Source organism: Neofelis nebulosa, chromosome 7, assembly GCF_028018385.1.
Source record: "Neofelis nebulosa isolate mNeoNeb1 chromosome 7, mNeoNeb1.pri, whole genome shotgun sequence".
Classification (NCBI taxonomy): Eukaryota; Metazoa; Chordata; class Mammalia; order Carnivora; family Felidae; genus Neofelis; species Neofelis nebulosa.
Window position 1 is genome coordinate 84,603,795 of NC_080788.1, and position 15,588 is coordinate 84,619,382.

The following is a 15,588-nucleotide window of genomic DNA, read 5'->3' on the forward strand; positions in this document are numbered from 1 at the left end:
ATAAATAAAAGCAGACTTCCTTGGTTGGCACATTATTTTTGCAAATGCCAGAAATGACATTGTATACACTCAGTGGCATTTCTCTCTCTCTTTCCTGGGGAGAGGAATACAAATCAGGTCATAGTAAAGTTTTAATCTGTGAGATGAGATTGTGTCATCCACTGTGTCCTACATTTGGGACTAAAAATGACCCCAGATCTGGCAGAAAATATCTACCAGCATCTTCTTTGAACTGACCTCTTGCTGAGTAGATTGCAAAAGGGTGTTTGCACTGTGATTTCATTTTAGGTAAAATTATAAATACAAATATATACATAGATGAATAGAAAGATGACTGGAACAGTGTTGTAAAAGTATGCAAAATAGTTATATCTGGATGGTAGGCGTTCAGGGAACCTCATAATTTTCAACATTGTTGATTTTCTACAATGAATATGTGTTATCATTGTAAACAAAAAAAGCAGTTAAGATAATTTTCCCTGAACTAATCATAAACCAGCATATTCAGAAATTTTATTATACAAGCAAGAGAGAGAACAAACATTTTTTTCAGGATATTTTTTAATGTTTATTTTATTTTGAGAGACAGAGACAGAGCATGAGCAGGGGAGGGGCAGAGAGAGAGGGAGATAGAATCTGAAGCAGGCTCCAGGCTCTGAGCTGTCAGCACAGAGCCCGACGCGGAGCTCAAACCCATGAGCTATGAGATCATGACGTGAGCCAAAGTCAGACCCTTAACCAACTGAACCACCAGGCACCCTGAGAACAACATTTATTAAATGCCTCCCTTGCACTCAGGACTACATGTGGCACAAACCCCGTGAATTATTATTTTTATTTTACAAATAAGAAACAAAAGCTCAGAGAGTTTGACTAACTTGATCAAGACTTCTGCAAGTCTTAATGTTTCAGCAAAGCAGAAATCCTAGAGCTGGCTACTTTTCCCCTTAGTGTGAGAAAGAATCCCAGGAAAAGAGAGTTTTTGGTGGAAACCAGCAGCCGGGGAACCAGATCTCAAAGTTCCCCGTGACCGTCCCTCACACAAATGGCAGAGCAAGGCTTTGTGGATCCCTCCATACAGAGCATGTTGCCCTCCTAGTGAGGTGCAGCCAAAACAAATGAGAGCAAGATGTTTTGTGATCACCGAATAGCAGGAGTAGCTGTGAGGGGTCACCTGCCACCATGACATATGTTCTGGGGAACATCCACAATGAAGGCAGCAGTCCATTATTTGAGGTCCAATTGACCTCATGTCAAAGCACAGTGCTAGGGATCAGGAAATCTAAGCTTTAGCTATTCTGATCGTCACTTAAAATAGCCAAGGTTCTCTGAGCTCGTTTCCTCAGTAGTAAGCAAAAGGGGTTGCTTAGAAAATCTCTAAAGTCCTTTCCAGTTCTAGGAATCTATAATCCATGATCTAATTCCAACTTTCCCTTGGATTGATTAAACAATTGCCCTAGCACGTTCAACTGGTCCGTTCAGACATTGCTCCGGGGCCTAAAATTACGTGTGCTAACGCAGAGATGTAAAATGTCTTTTGTAATCTGCGTAGGATTTTGCTGCCTACTTAGCTTTGTTTCATAACCCGCAATTATCTTTGAAAAACAGACAAGTCTATTTACTCCCTATCATCTATGTTCCAAATGGGGCCAATCTCTCCCTCCCCTTCTTAATAGAAAATCCCAAAATCTCAGGTGGGACTCAGGATAACTCAGGAGATTCGGCAGAACAAGCTTGGAATCTTTCCCATTGGGTCCCAAATGCTTTATTTCCTAAGAGCTGCTTTTGTGAGGCCAGCAAGAAAGGCTGAGTTAATAGTTAGAATTTATAAATAGTTTTTGCAAATTAAACAGAATTCTATATCCGAAAGGCAACCAGTAGAGTGATTCTGTCTCCTATATTATTTCCTCACAAGCAAAAATTTTAAATGCCAGTGAAAGCCCCTTGGTGCAGCAGGTAGGCACTTTCTTATCAAAACAGACCAGAAGAGTGAGTTGAACCACCCAGGAAATCATATATCCACCCCTTAATAATATTAACTAGGAAAATCTCAGAGACAATGATAGCATGAACAATTATAAACATGGGCTGCAGATGGCTGAACACAATAGTCAAACTCAATTGCTATTTGGAAAGAATAAGCCAGAAATGAATTTAAATAAGTGGTTCAGAGGTCAGCATCTAGTATTTTATCTGGGGCAATCCATAGCCTGCTTTCCAGGGTAGGTGGGCCAACGCACCAAGTTTTGGATAAGGGATCTGCCTTCTATGATTTGGAAATTCTGCATAAACAGCACCAAGCCACTATTCAGCTTCCTTGGTGCATTCTTTTGGTTTACTGTGGAGGCACCATGGCACGAAGATGCACTGACCTCTTCCTCGCTCCTCCTCCTTTGCCGGGTAACTTGTGGCTGAGGGGTAGGTCTGAAAGCTCACTCTTCATGGTCTCTGAATAGTCATTTGCAGTATTCACTCCAGGAACTCAATTTTCTGAAGCCTATTTCATAGACTTTAATAAGTTCTCTATTTAAAAATAACCTTTGAAACTCTCTATTCAAATATATCTCATGCATTCTTATCGACTCATTCCTTTGACCAAACCACGTGTTATCTGCTTGCTCTCTAAAATATTGTACATTTTAACTGGGTCAAGGAGATGTGTGCATTGTTTTTTTGGAGAATTTTTTTTTCATTGCTAGAGACATGTTATATCTAAGGATACATCATAATCCAAGCTAATAAAAGAGTCTATTTCCATTCTCTGCCTTGGCATGTTCCACCTTTTAAAGAGGCTAATGAGTGACTCATATTTCTGGCTGACTTTTTCTTGAATATCAGGTCTTCTCTGAGTAAGCCACCCATCTTCTACACACATACTGCATGATTGCCCGCCCACCCATCACAGCCCAAGTGCTGTTTGTCCTGCTTCCTCTGATAGGAAAAACTATTCAAATTCTGTCTTCCCACTCACTTCTTAAGCTCAGCGAATGGGTGGGGTTGAAGAATTTGATGGCACCAGCTCTGAGATTCATACTGATATCTCTACTTCTGAACATGTCGTGACTAAGGACCCGAAGACCCCAATGCCACTTATGATTTACTTTTTGCATCCATGGAGACTTTCAAACCTGATTCTAAACACCAAGATAATGCAAGGAACTTAACATACCCAGGTAGACAGGAAGGAAAGTCATTTAGAGAGTCAGTTTCACCACTAATGCTCATCTTCCCCTTCACCCAACCCATCTCCAATTCTCTCATCCTTATGGTGCTACCTGTTCCAAGAAGCTTCCCTTGGCCCCAACACTACCCACCTTGATTATCTATCACTCCTCTCTAGACGTTTAACAACTCTATCATTTCATTTAATTTCACTATGTTATAATTGTCTGTTAATAGGTCTATTTCCTCAATGAAAACAGTGAACTAAGTATTTTTTTTAATTTTTGTAAGTTTATTTATTTATTTTGAGAGAGACAGAGAGAACGAGCTGGGGAGGGGCAGCGAGAGGAGGACAAAGGATCTGAAGCAGGCTCTGTGCTCACAGCAGCGAGCCCCATGCAGGGCTCAAACTCACAAATCTTGAGATCATGACCTGAGCTGAAGTCAGACGCTTAACTGACTGAGCCACCTAGGCACCCCAGGAACTAAGTATTTTTGACTTTTGATTGCCTATGCTTGACCCAGTCTAGCACATGAAAGGCAGGAGAGAATTAATGGTCGTTAATGTTGTTCAACTGCTGTCTGAGTCATTTAAGAAAATAAGAATTTTAGACTCAAAGGTAAAACGTTATGCAATTAATAAAGAAAATATCTGAGAGCCCTCTGTAGAAACATAAAAAAAAAAATTATTACAAATGGCTGCTTGGGGAGCCTGGGTGACTTAGTCGGTTAAGCGTTCGACTCTTGATTTCAACTCAGGTCACGATCTCATGGTTTATGAGTTCAAGCCCGCATCGGGCTCTATGCGAATAGCACAAAGCCTGCTTGGGATTCTCAGTCTCCCTGTCTCTCTGTCTCTCTGTCTCTCTCTCTCTCTCATTCAGAAATAAATAAACTTTTTTAAAAAAGCATTTAAGACAACGGCTGCTTGTTGTCCCATGCGTCGGTGCATGTGTTTCACTCTGCCTTCTGTTAGGATTGGATATTTACATAACCCAGTCGGTTCTACCGCCTCCACCACCTCCACAAGCTCCTGCACCGCTCCTTCAGCCTCCTCCATCATATCCAATACAATATTCACTTCCATCGCCATTTCCACCAATGTCCTCACCTCCTCTACAAACTCCACTAAACGCTTCCTTCGCCTTCTTGGTTACTACCTCCACCGCCTCTGTTATCCCCCGCCATCTTCTCCACCAGCTCTCCTGCCACCACCCCACCTGCACCACCTTCGTTACCATCTCCATCTCCTCCAACACCTCAACCATAACCTTTACCACCTCTCATATCGTCGCTGCCTCCACCACCATCTCTACGGCCTCCAACCCCACTGTTTTTACCACTATCTATTCCATCCCCTCCATCTCCAACTTGACTACTTGTCCCACTTCCATAACCCCTTGTACCACTTCTTCCTCTTCCCCCACCACATCCTTCCCCTCCATCTCTTTCTCCACCACCCTATCCTCCACTTCCTCCACCATCACCTCTGTCTTCACCTTCACCACCTGCACCACAGCCTCCATCATCACTAGTGTTGCTCCTATTCAAGGATCATCCTCCTCAAATATATTTGGAGAATATAAAGGAGATGAGTTTCATAATCCTCTTTGCTTCTTCACTCTCTCTTGCTTTCTTACCTGCTTCAACCGCTTGTGTTTTCTTTTTCACACTTCTGTACCCTGCAGACATCTTTAGAACTATTATAAACCCACCAGAGATCCTGCTCTGGACACATGTTTAAAAATGAAATTGGTTTGCAAAGCTTTGTTGGAAGTTGTGGAAGCTTGGGGCAGAGATCAGAAAAGGCAGAGCATAATAAAAGCGTGCCCACCCTGTCCTTCAGCAGCAAACACCTCTGTTCTGTGATTCTCAGACCTGTTTCTTCTCCTGTCACTCTCAGACCATCACTAGAATGGGTCCCATCTGGTGGCCATAGAGTAGAAAGGTAGGATGATTCTTCCCTCTCTTATAGGCCTTGAAAGCAAAATTCCATGCAAGAAGGTACAGCACAAGCTTTTTCACCCACTGAAAACTACTTCAGCCAAGGCAAAACAGCCTAGAAACAAAGTACAACATAAACTGGGCATGCTGCCTGCTCCAAAGATAAAACTGGAGTCTGGACTGCAAATCTAAAAGGTCCATCCATTCCCAAATGGTTGCACTCTTTATTTCATAGATGCATGAATATCACAGCAGAAAAAGTATTTAGCCTTATGTTGCATGTGTTCAGGATGATTGAAAACAACACAGTAAGAACTCAAGGCATAATGAGATATAAACATACAAAGAGAATTTACCATAAAAATTTAACTCAGCAAGGCCTCTATCTCCTGTGGGAGATTTTGATGGAAAGGCATGGGGATTTTCGGATGTTAATGTGGCCACCAGAGGGAGGGAGGTAAGTTTGAAGGATGAACAAATCCTAGATCTATGTACCCCCCTGGAACAGACTATACACAGATAAAACAAGAACTTCCATAAAAGTCACTGGAATGACTAGTTCCAATGCCACCAATTTGGTTCCTTTTTGTTTCTGTAGTTTGGAATGGTAAGTTTAAAAAAAAAATGAGGGGCGCCTGGGTGGCGCAGTCGGTTAAGCGTCCGACTTCAGCCAGGTCACGATCTCGCGGTCTGTGAGTTCGAGCCCCGCGTCAGGCTCTGGGCTGATGGCTCGGAGCCTGGAGCCTGTTTCCAATTCTGTGTGTCTCCCTCTCTCTCTGCCCCTTCCCCGTTCATGCTCTGTCTCTCTCTGTCCCAAAAATAAAAAAAAATAAAAAAAATAATTTTAAAAAAAAAAAAAAAAATGAGGGACACGTGGGTGACTTACTTGGTTAAGCACCCAACTTTGGCTCAGGCCATGATCTTGCAGTTTGTGGGTTTGAGCCCCGTGTCAGGCTCTATGCCGACAGCTCAGAGCCTGGAGCCTACTTCAGATTCTGTGACTCCCTCTCTCCCTGTCTTATGCTCTGTCTCTATCTGTCTCTCTCAAAAATAAATAAAGATTTTTTAAAAATGAAGAAATAAAGACCTGTATCTTTTTTTTTTCAAACAAATACAAAAGCCTTAGGTATCGAATCTCCATACCCAAACATAGGAACATTGAGAATGATGAGTCATATTCAGCTTTACATTTTATTCTCTCACAAGGTAGAATAAGGAATGAATATAGAAAAGAGGAACTTTCTCAGATTGTAATGGTCATCAACATGTTCTAAGAAGTGGCCTGTGAATGTTAACCACCTAGCCATGGATGTGACTGACATATACACAGGGAAAATCTGGTTTCTGGGGAAATCCTAGGTATTCCTTCCCAAAGTTCACCTGGTGACAATGAGAAGAGAAACTTTTGTTTGTATTTCTCTTATCTCTTTCAGTTTAGTAATGTTGTTTTTAATCAAACTAAAGTTTCCATTATCACTAAATTTAAAGACTTAGTGTCAAGCATTTGCCATGCACTTTGCCCAGAGCCACATCCCTTGTGCTGTTCAGGTCCCAGCTCAAGTAAAACCCTTTCAGAAAGGTCTGGGGAGAGCACCCCGTCCAAAATAGCACACACCTACATTCATCTGTCACTGCCTGTCCCCTCATCCCACTTTATTTTCTGTTCTTTCTCTTATTTATTTTCTTCTTTTTGTATTTACTTATCTATCACTGTTTTGTTTTTCCTTCTTATCACCACCCAACAAAGTTGTATTTGTTGACCTACTCACTATCTCCTCTCCCAAGAACATAAGCTCCATAAGAGCTTTGGTGTCTATTTTTGTTCACTCACAACTGTATCTCCAGCACTTAGGGTGGTGCCTGGTACAAATATACTTGCTCAATAATTAATTAATTAATTGGTACATATTTTACAGAGGAAAAACCTACAGTCTAATTAAAGGAATAATTCTATCTCTAAATAATACCAAATGTTAATACAAGTATAAAATTGTCACTGAAAACTAAAGTATATTTTTGTACATTTCCTCAGCTTCAAGGTTTGAGGCCAAAGGAGGTCAAAATCACCAGCTCCCATGTCTGCTTTTTAAAATCTTTCATTCTACTCTGTTTCCATTGATGAAAATGAATTCCATTCTTCATGGTCTCACAGGCTGCTCTCCAGCCTGGCTCTTTCCTCCTTGAAGGAGAATAGGAAGAAAGAGAAGAGAGACTGGAAAAGAGAAAAGGGCTTGAGGGATCATTAAGAGTGAAGTATCAGGAAAAAAAAGTGGTCTGGTATGAGGTCCCCACCTTTAATTTCTGCCTTCTTTCTTTTTTTTTTTTTTTCATTAAAAATTTATCTTCCAAGATAATCAAGATGAGGCAGGGAAAACCTACACTTGAAAAAAGATCCCACCTTCTAATCTTATTATAAGACTTGGAAAGATGGAAATGATCTCATCTGTAGTTTAGGTATAGAAATAGTCCTTATAAGGATAGAAAATTGTGGGTGAAGATTAGTTAACTGGGAAATTATTTGTGTTAGAATATATTTAAGAAGTAAGAATATACGGTCACCTCTGTACACTTGCTTAGATGATGGGCAGAGAAGGCAGTGGCCAAAAACATTCTGACCCTGAACATCTGACTCTAAGTGGAAGGTTTGGGTATACAGGAGCTTTGTGTTGGATGTTAAAGTTACCTGTCAAGGTAGGAAACCCAGGCAACAGGGAAGGTGGCCCCACAGGGCACATAATAGCTAGTATTTTTCAAGTATTTATTATGTTCAAAATGATTTTACAGAGCTAATTCATTTAATTCTCAACAACACACCCTTGAGGTATTATTATCAACCCCATTTTATAGATAAGAAAACTAAGGACCAGAGAGGTTAAGCCCCTCGCCCAAAATCACACAGTCAGCAGGAGGTGATGCTGGTATTCGAACTGAGACAGTCTGGCCCCAGAACCCACCTGCTGAGTCCCTGCCTTCAGTGAACATGGGCTGCCCTGCTGGCATAGGCTTTAACTGCTGGGGTCTGTATCCACAGACTAGTGTACATCTTAGCTATACATAAGGTGTCATCAAGATAAAAGTATCATCAAGAAGGCAGCCCAAAAAGGATCAAAGACAAACAACTTCCATCATCTACTTGGAAGAGTGCCCTTACTGTCCTGTCCTTCTCCTGCTAACACCACACTTTTGGTCTTACTTATAGCCTTCCTCTGCCTTTCCCTCCCTTGAGTTCTCACAGTTTAAGGTGGGGCGAACAAGTAGGGAGACTGGGTAGAGGTATAAGATATTTCTTCTTACCTTGGAATCATCCTTGAGGTGAAAAACAAGTCCAAGAATATTCTTTGGAATTTTAAAATTCTTTTCAAAACTAACTCATAAGGTATGACAAAGAAACACACAGTACCTGAAACACTTATGAAACATTTCATGTTTTCCCTCTTGCATACAGGGGGAAAAAAAATTCCTACCCTTAGTGTCACATTCAGGTAAGAGAATCCTTGGAAAATAATACCAGAACTCCCTGTGTTATAGGTTTATAAAGCACAGTTCTTTCAATGCGTGTTCAAGGAGCCATTTCCCCTACAGTGTGCCCATAGTAAGAGCAAGTATTAGGTTGGGAAGGATTTTACTCTTGACTGCATACTAAACCCAGAATTTTCTTCCAACCCTTCACTTTTTTAAACAAACAAACAATTAATTTAAAGCCAAAATTACATCACTAAGGTGGTAGACACTGTAATGTGGCATTCATATTCTCCTTTAGGAATGAAGGATTTATTACTCAGTATGGGAATTGCCTTGCTGAAAAGAGCCACCTTACCCAAGCTGATGTACTCTTTCAGGCACAGACTCATCTGATAACTGTTTGAAAGCTGCAAATCTCAACTCAAGACAAATCAAAAAGGTTATCCCAGCTTCAAAACCTCCCATATCATATCTGCTCTGCTGAAGCTTCATTTCATTGCCTCTGCTCACACCTGCTTCCTTCTCTTCCTTCCCCTTCCCTTCTCCAATGATTGACCCCAAGAGCACTCTCAAATAAACCTCTTACATGCTAATCTCCATTCAGAGTTGGCTTTCCAGGAAACCCAGCCCACTATACTGATTATGCCAACAATTATAATTACCCCAGATTTCCTAGGTTAAAAAGTTTCAATTCAATAAATAACCCATGTTTACCCTGGCCACACCAGCCGATAGGCAAATACAGACCACACCAATGGTCCTTCACAAAGCAAAATACCTGGAATTCCAGCCCTACCCTATTTTGGGGGTTGTCTTAAAGGTTCTTTAGAATAAACCACACGTACCTATGAATTATGATCTTCCTCTTGACTCCTCGATGTTCTACATGGTTTCTGATGTGAATATTGTGGTCCTCAGAAAGCTTCCTTAAGAACACACTCCCAGGTAAGGATGCAGCTCCACTTTCTCTGTATTTCCAATCCTCATGCCAAAATTAAGAGAAATCACCTGTTAAGGAGCTGCTTTATATGCTCTATTTTTTCATATTTTCCAAAATTTTTCTAACTATGTGAGTTATGTCTAAATAGGAGAAAGTGTTTCCTTTTTTCCCAACCATTATTATTTAATTCATTATAGAGTCTTCCACCCCCTACACCAGAAAACAAATTCACCAGAGACTGGACAAAAAGTTACACTGGAGCATCTGGGTGGCTCAGTCAGTTTAGCGTCCGACTTCACCTCAGGTCATGATCTCCCAGTTCATGAGTTCAAGCCCTGGGCCAGGCTCTGTGCCAACGGCTTGGAGGCTGGAAACTGCTTCAGATTCTGTGTCTCCCTCTCCCTCTGTCCCTCCCCCACTCGTACTCTCTCTCTCTCTCTCTCAAATAAATAAACATTTAAAAAAATTATTTAAAAAAATTCACATTGGCACAGGTTTCATATAGAAAAAAAAGTTCTTCAATTTGCATATGTAAAATCTGTGGGCAAATTTTTATAGTAATTTTTAGTTCCTACCATTTAGATTAGTTAGTTAGTTAACTAGCTTTCCTTTTGTTATTAATTTCTAGTTCTATTGCATCACAGTCAAAAAATATAACCTGTATGAATTGAGCCTTCAAAATTTATTAAACTTTTTTTTAATTTACATCACACAGGCCTGAAAAGAATGTATTATATATGTTTGTTCTATATCTTTTCTTTTTCTTTTTTTTAATTTTTTAATTTATTTATTTATTTATTTTAAGAGTCAGAGAATGTGTGGGAGATGGGTAGAGATATAGGGAGAGAGAATCCCAAGCAGGCTCCACACAGCACAGAGGCTGACATGGGGCTCAAACCCAAAAAGGAAGAGATCATAACCTGACCCAAAGCTGGATGCTTAACCAACTGAGCCACCCAGGCACCCCTATATCTTTTCTTATTTATCTGTTTGCTCCATCAGTTTCCAAGAGGTGATTTACTGTTTGTTTTTTAAGTTCCAACCATCATTGTTGATCTATCTATGTCTTGACTTAGTTAAGTCAGTTGTTGCTTTTTATATTTTGCAATCTTATTGTTAGCAGCATATGTGTTCATGATTATTGTGTTATATTTCCTTTACCAACACAATGTCCCTTTTTATCCTATATTATGTTTTTCACCTTAAATCCCATTTGCCCTGATATTAAAAATGCTACTCCTAATTCCTTTGCTTCATATATGCCTGGGATATCTTTTTCCAATCCTTTATTTTAAATCTTTCTGATTCCTTTTGTACTTAGACTTTTATATCTTAGTTTTAAAAAATCTGACTTTCTGTATTTTGATTGGTCACATTAACTTATTTATTGTAATTATTGTTACACTGACACTTACTTTCCTGTTTTATTTGGTGCTGTTTGCCGTGTTTTCCTTTTATTTCTTATTTTTCTTCTTCCTTGGTTTCCTTTAAATAATTTACATATTATTCTGCTTGTTTAAAAGTCATAATCCCATAGTTATTATTTTGGTAGTTTCCCTAACTGAATAAAATTCATACCTATGCTGGTTTTTCCTAATAACAGCTAACATTTATAAATATCTATATCCTCCCCCTAAGCAAGAACTTAAGTATCTTCTCACCTTATGACCTCTCTGTATACCACTCCCCAAATGCCTAAGGAGTTTATTGTTCCCATGTGGCTTATAAAATTAGTCTTATTACTTAAAAGCCACTATTTTTACATATTTTAAGTTTTGATTCCACAAAATACCGCCTTAAATAAAGAAAATCAAGTACATTTAGTCATCTGCCTAGTCATTCCTCTCCTGCCTGGAAATATGTCCCTGATAAAGTCCCTGTATATAGTCAAATCAAGTTTTTAGTTTCCTGAAATCCTGCTTTAATCCAGACACCCCTCCAGCCCTTGAGTTCTCAAGGGAGATGTATACAAAGGAAAGCAAAATAATAACTTCTCAACACTGTGAGTTCCTTTCTCATAAGTTATTCAGACCTAATTACACTACACTGGGCCCAAAGGCATTTCTTTGCCCTTCTCTGACTATTTCCTATGCCCAGACTATGTCCTGAATCTAACAACAGAGGAGAAAAGAAGGAGACAAATAAGGGACCCATGCCAGCCCGAGTCATAGATGCCAGAGAAAGGCAGACAGCAGTAAGAGTCTGCCTCACACCAAGCAGGCATGGGCTGGGGACAGCTGTGCTAGGCCGTGGGCCTCAGAACAGAGAGGGTCAGCTCACTACTCCAAGCACCCGGAAAAACAAAGTAAAGCCAAGCCCACCCCAATATACTTGGGCATACAACCCAAACAGCACCCTGGATCTAACTTCTTATCTCAAAGCTAAAATATTTAAAGTTACGAAGGTGGGATGAACTGGGATGCTTCTGATGGACAGCTCCAAAACTGTGTATTGGACACCAGTTGTCAATGGAAAACACAGGTGAATGAGACATCATCACCCTCCCCAGAGTACTCATAGACAATTAGAGAAGACAGATGTATGCAAGACTGTGAGATGTGCATCATAATGAAAAATTTCTCAAAACTCAGAAATTTCCAAGAGCAGTCACTGGGACCTACCATCCTAGGAGTAGAGGAACCTTAGGGAATCGAGAGAGAAAAATACTTCCTCTTCCAGACCAATCCCTTAGCATACAAATCATTAGAATAGCTTCCCTTCCCCCAAATTGTCTCTTGCATTTTTTACTAATGCTCAAAATTTCTTTCAGAGGAGACAAAGGCTGTCTTTCTGCAATTAGAGAAAACAGGCTTAAAATAGAAGTGCTGTGGGATGGTTAGCATAAGTGGAAATTAGGTCGAACCCATGTGTGAATGACTAATGTCAGATCATTGCCAGTCTTGATAGCAGACAGAGGTTACTAATTCATAAACTCTGAGACCCTGGAGGGCCCATGAATCCTACTGGAAGAAAACTGGAACACCAAAAGAATATGTAGGCATGTACCAATCCCAATGTTGTTCAGAGTTTGCTCTGTTGGTTTCTATTTATGGAAAAACAAATAGAAACTGAAGAGATATTGCCTATCACCTCTCCTCAAGTCACCTCAGAAGGGACCCTGTCTTGAAATTCTAGTCCCTTCATCTCCTGGTATCTGGCCCTCTGAGTTCATATTCTGAAACCTACTAATCATAAATACCTCCAACCTAGCTATTCCCAGACCTCTGCTCAGATCTCTCCATGTTCTAGTACCTTCCTCAGTAAGCTAACTTGACCATGTTATCAACTGATTCCCAGGATGGCCCATAAATTTCCTCCAAGGTGTCTCCAGACCCTTTGAGGACAATGATCATCTCTCACATCCCCCCCATATCAGTGATTATCTGATAATTCCTCCATCATATTAACTTTATCCACAACTGCTCTTTATGATTCCTCTCATTTATCCCTTTCTCCAAACAATTAGATCTCCATGTGAGTAGACAGTTGGGATAGAGGATTTTCTAGGGGGAGAGGTGAATCTGATGCCTTTTATGTGCCTTCAGAGCTCCAGCCTGGTTTAATAATCCCCGAGCACCACTTTGCGTGCGGCAAGGTATAAATATATGCTAATAGGAGGTCTGGCTCCTTGTCACAACACATTGCAGGCTGCATTCGTGCAAGATAGAATAAAAAGATTAGATGCAATCTTGAAGTCAATCAGAAAGCAAGAGGAAACCAAAAAAACAGAGCTCAGATTGTCAACAAGGAGAGGCAGAAAAATGACTTGAATCGAATTGCAGTTTATCTCGTTAAGCGTTAAAGGAAACCAATTTCTTTCAGAAATTGGAAGGCAATTTAAACATTTCTACAGTTTTACTAAAGTTTGAAATTTTCCAGTGAAAGAATAAGGGTGTTTTTTTTTTTTTAATTTCTGCATATCTGACATTTTCCCTGTACTCTCAGGGACTAGAAGGCCCTAGATAAGAGGATATTTAAGGAAAAGAGAGCACAGTTATCAACAAGTAAGGAAAAGAATCTATTAAAGAAATACTCATTTGATTTCTTTAGCGCTTTCACGTTTCATGTCAAAAGACCTAAGGAAGCTAGAATCGGGTACAAAGCAGCCAGGCTACAAAATATGACTTGGGTCTGGATAAATCACCAGGCTGGATTAATTGACAAACACAAAAGTCACATTCATTCCATGAAGGTCAAATAAAATATACCAATCTCAAGGCCAAGCTACATTCCGTTGAAGTGGATGACATCATAAGCTAAAGACACTGTTCATAATGAACTCAAGTCTCTTTCCCCATTCCCAGAAGCATGAACATATTGACAGTGGCGTCTGTTTTGTAAACGGTGTAGTTTTTACCACTCCTTCCCATGCTGAAATGTATAATTCTCCCAACCATTGTATTCCACAGAAATCTCTAACTAAACCTCCATCTTTAGAGTTAAAGACCAAGCCTTCCCCAGGCCTGTGCTCCATCTGGAAGTGATTTGCTAGCCAACAAAAGCAGCCTTTTTTTCCCCCCTGTTATCATAAGCAATGAGTTCTCAATAAAACCAGGAACACCAGGGTTTAAGGATACGTATACTGTTAAGGACCATTACCTCAGGAAGAGGATGAACCAAACTGAACAAAAGGGGTGCCCGCATTTTACTCGGTACATTATATGTATCGTTCAAATCTGTTATAATGGAAAGTCGAGCCTTGCTTGTGTAAGTTTAAAAAATGCACTTGAAGATGTTCAGAGATGAATATACTAAGACTTATTTCAGATTAACACCCCTGAAAAACTGCCAACTCTGGCCTCTCGGGTAAGCTTAATGGGCAGTTCTTGTGTTAATGCTTGGTGGGAGCTGGACAAAGGTCAAATGTAACATGCTGTCACTGTGACTTTTGTCTTCAGACATTCCTTTTTTCACACACTCATTCAGTCTACATTTGCTGAACTCTTATTACCTCATGGACTGAAAACGACACATGACGTGAAGCTAAAGGTATTTCCTTTAAAGAAGAAATAAGATAATAAATGGCATCTGGGGTGGCCAGTTGTTCTCTACTACGAAAAACAAAATCTCACATGGATTTATCAGGGAGGATACTCAGGAACCAAAGGAGTGCCTTCCCTGGTTTCTCACTTCTCCTGACAACTTTTCTCTTTCAATAACTTGTTATGTGCCAGGAGCAAACAATATGAAATCCATTCCTAATGAGCAATAATTATAGCTTTAAGAAGCTGTACAATCAGTGTTCAGTGATTTCATTATTAGATAGCACCATAAATTATGCTAATGCTGATAACAGTTCTGGATGAGAGAGGTCCAGATCCGGGAGATTGCACTGAAATTATTTACATCCTCTATTTCTGAAACAATAGACCTGGCAATTTGAAAATCAGATGATCCGATTTATTCTGGCAGGACACACATGTAACAAGTTGCATCAACCATAAAATTAAATAGGCTTCCTTTTCTTTTTTTTTTTTCATTTTTCTCTTTTAAGTTTATCTCTTCAGTCTTACCTTGCATATTACCAATCTCCTTTGAGGAGAGACTTCTAATTATTGTAACTCTTGTTTCTAAAATTGCTCAGTGATGGTGGTTGATGATGTCATGTGACAGGATGGCTTTAGCACACCCATGTCTCGCACAAGCTGAGCCTGAGAATGCAATGCCTGCCAAGTCACAACTGCCTACCTAGGTGCAGAAAAGGGAACAGGCCTTTTGGCAATAGGGAATTATTGCCTCGAATAATCAAACCCCCAAACTTTCAAAGGTTGGCTATGAAAGGAGAAACGCCAGGGGCCCTTGGTTGGCTCGGTCAGTTAAGTGTCCAACTCTTGACTTCAGCTCAGGTCATGATCTCACAGTTGTGAGATCTAGCCCTGTGTTGGGCTCCACATTGAGCATGGAGCCTGCTTGGGATTCTCTCTCTCCCTCTCTCTGCCCCTCCCCTGCTTGTGCACTCCCATACACGTGCTCACTTACTCTGTCTCTCTCTCTCCAAATAAATAAATAAATAAATAAATAAATAAATAAATAAATATTAAAAAAAAAAAAAGAAAGAAAAGAGAAACTCCAAATGGATG